Genomic DNA, 3,757 nt, shown 5'->3' on the forward strand with positions numbered 1-3,757 from the left:
TTGAGCATCGAGTACAACTCAGGAATGGTCTTATCCATCCCTTGCATGTTGTAATTTAGCACAAAACCCTTGTGGCTTGGTGGGAGAGTGATGGGATTATAGTCCTAGGGTAGGGTCATAGGCCTGCCCTGAAGGTCCTACCCAAGGACTACCCCTCATAAGGGACAAGGCCCTTAGTCAGTTCCGACTGAACTAAGGAGTTCCCATCATCCAGTCGGTACCGATCCTCGATCATCCAGTCGGAGACTAGCATTCGGAGTATATCAAACTAACCGACTGGATTCCACTATGTGCATCGTAACCCCCTGGAGGGAAACGGTCATACGTTTCCATGTGCCTTTATTAGCATTTAAAACGTACGTTACCTGTAACGTAGGCATTTAATCGCCACTACTCCACCCCTGTGCAGCGGACTGTTGTGGAGGGCAGCGCACTCTATATAAGCCACCCTCCCCCCACTGGTGCACGGGTTAGCAATTCACTGTATTCTATATTCCATTCGACAACAAGCTCCCAAAGCACTGAGACGTAGGGCTATTACCTCCACTGCAGAGGGGCCTGAACTCATACAACCTCGCCGTAGCTAAGGCTCTGCCCATCCTTTCGTATGCTACACATCTACTGTCAGACTTATACGCACGACAGTTGGCGCCCACCTTGGGGCAGGCGTCTAAGCGACTTCCGGCGAGTTTGCGACTACATCATTTCGTCATGTCTTTCGGTGGAGATTCGAGCACGGGTCGCGAGATCCTCTTCGGCGCTCTCTCCTTCATCGTCGACGATCCGGCATGGCTTCGGGACGCTCCTCTCGACATCGAGGTGCTTCCCCGCCGTGGGGCTACGCACTTCCGTGCCGGCGCCCGTGGCATTCTTCTTCTCCAGCAGTCGGCTCCGGTGCAGGCCTACACCGCCGTCACACGCCGCAACAAGCGGTCCCGCCGTCCGCGGCTCCAGCGTTGGGTGCAACACGCCCAGGCGCGCCAGAACGCATCTTCGCAAGTGGCGGTCCTAGAGTCGGTTGTGGTTGCCCCGCCGTCCCCGTGCTCGGACTCGGTTCCGACTGAGTTTCCCTCCGAGTACGCGGGTCGCGGACCTGCAGCAAAAGTACACATGGCCAACTCCCAAGAAGATCCCCATCAAGCTGGCCGGAACGAGCACGAGATCGGCGAAACGTCTGGCGCGCGTCGTCCGCCTCGCCGTTCTGCCAGTCGGCACACTCGGCGAAGCAACGTGGAGTTGTTCCGCACACCCATCCTCAACTTGGCTGCGGCTGCCAAGATAGCCGATTCCCTTCAGCTGACTGATTCAGAGGCTGGCACGGGGATCGAGCAAATCCGCGCCCTGTTGCAGACGGCGCAGCAGCAAAATTCGGCGCTCTCCCAGTCGCACAATAGGATCCACAATAGTTCTGTTCATGCGAATATGCATCGGTTAGTTCACAACCCTGGTTCTCATCAGCGACACAGGGGAGGCAGCCGTTCCATGAATCAAGAAGATCGTCGCCGTTCACGCACCCCTTCACGGGGTGGGCCCTACGGGCCCCGACATCATGATGATCGGCGTTCAGTCGGTGACACTTACGACCCAAGGCCCGACGCGAGAGGGCATATCACCCAGCGAAGGGTCGACAGGGGCCGAGCCCACCGCGATGGTTACGATATTGACCGTCCTAGTGGAAGCAGGACCATCGTCTCTGGTCCCGAGTGTTTCAGTCGAGCCATCCGTTTAGCTGATTTCCCTCCCAACTTCCGATTGGTGATGGGAATCAGCAAATTTACAGGAGAGTCCAAGCCAGAAACGTGGCTGGATGATTACCGAGTGGCGGTCCAGATCGGAGGAGGAGACGACCATGTCGCCATGAAGCACCTCCCTCTGATGCTCGACGGCTCGGCGCGAGCGTGGCTGAACCAGTTGGCCCCCTCAAGCATCTACAGCTGGGCAGACCTGGCCCGAGTGTTCATCAGGACCTTCGAAGGGACGTGCAAGCGCCCTGCTGACCTCGTGGAGCTCCAGCATTGCGTCCAGAAGCAGAATGAGCCCCCGCGTGATTTCATTCAGCGTTGGACAACCCTCTACCACACGGTGGAGAACGTCACAAAGCATCAAGCAGTCTGCGCTTTCAAGGCAGGCGTGCGGTACACGGATCTGTACCTGAAGTTCGGCCGAACAGGCGACATCTCCATGAGCAAGATGATGGAGATAGCGGCACACTATGCAAATGGCGAAGAAGAGGACCGCATCCGAAGCGACAAGCACAAAACAGTCGCTGATGGAGATGGGAGTAACACTCGGAAGCAGAAGCAGAAAGCTCCGACCACTCCGCAGGCAGAAGCTGCAGCTGTAACCAATGCCAAGTTCAAGGGCAAAGGAAAGGCTCAGTTCACCCCCAAGAAGAAGCAGTTCAATAACCCCATCCTGGACCAGCCATGTCCGATTCATACGAAGACGGATGAAGAGGGCAACCCCATATATCCGAAGCATACCACTCGACAGTGTCGCCTCCTGATCCAAGGGTTCGGCGAAGGGCAACCGAGTGAAAAGGACAATGAATAGGATGAGGAGGATAAGGAGGATCCGTTCCCCCAAGTCCATGCAACACTGACGATTTTTGCTGACGTTGAGAGCAAGAGTCGACTGAAGCTGGTGAACAGGGAGGTCAACATGGCCACCCCTACCAACCCCAAGTTCCTCAAATGGTCTCAGACCGCGATCACCTTTGACCAGTCCGATCATCCGGCACACGTACCTACCCCAGGGAGACAGGCTCTGGTCGTCGACCCGGTGGTGGAAGGAGTCCGACTGCGCAAAGTCCTCATGGGCGGTGGTAGTGGCTTGAACATCATGTACGCCGACACTCTCAAGGGTATGGGCATTCCGATGTCCAAACTCAGCGAGAGCAGCATGCAGTTCCATGGAGTCGTCCCTGGACGAAAGGCCAAGTCACTCGGCCAGATCGCGTTGGACGTCGTTTTCGGCTCCGACAAGAACTTCCGCAAGGAAAAGCTGACGTTCGAGGTGGTGGACTTCCAGAGCGCTTACCACGCAATTCTGGGCCGCCCGGCGTATGCGCGTTTCATGGCCCGTTCATGTTACGTATACCTGAAGCTGAAGATGCCAGGCCCGAAAGGTGTGATCACCATCACAGGCAATCGACAGCGGGCCGAAGAGTGTTTGCAGCAGGGATCAAGAATCGCCGACCAGCAGATGTCCGTCCTCGAGCTTGACGAGTACAAGAAAACAGTCGACCCCGCTGATTTGATGCGTGCGAAGAAGCCAGCTTCGGGGTCTGCATTCCAGTCGGCGGGAGAGACGAAGAAGGTCAGCATCCACCCGACGGACGACACTGCTGCCCCGACGAACATCTCCACCACCCTCGATCCTAAATAGGAAGCCGAGCTCACCCAATTCCTCCATGAGAACTGGGACATCTTCGCATGGAAGCCCTCTGACATGCCAGGTGTACCCAGGGAGTTTGCTGAGCACCGACTGCATGTGGATCCCACCGCTCGGCCCGTCCGAGAACGCCTGCGTCGGTCCGCCGCGCACAAAAGGAAGGCAATCGGAGAAGAAGTGGCCAAGCTTTTGGCAGCCAACTTCATTCACAAGGTACACCACTCCGAGTGGCTCGCCAATGTTGTCATGGTGCCCAAGAAAGACAAGTCGCTCCGGATGTGCATCGACTTCAAGCATCTCAATAAGGTCTGCCCGGAAGACCATTTTCCGCTCCCCCGCATCGATCAAATTGTCGATTCGACTG

The sequence above is a fragment of the Hordeum vulgare genome, chromosome 7H, assembly GCF_904849725.1.
Source record: "Hordeum vulgare subsp. vulgare chromosome 7H, MorexV3_pseudomolecules_assembly, whole genome shotgun sequence".
Classification (NCBI taxonomy): Eukaryota; Viridiplantae; Streptophyta; class Magnoliopsida; order Poales; family Poaceae; genus Hordeum; species Hordeum vulgare.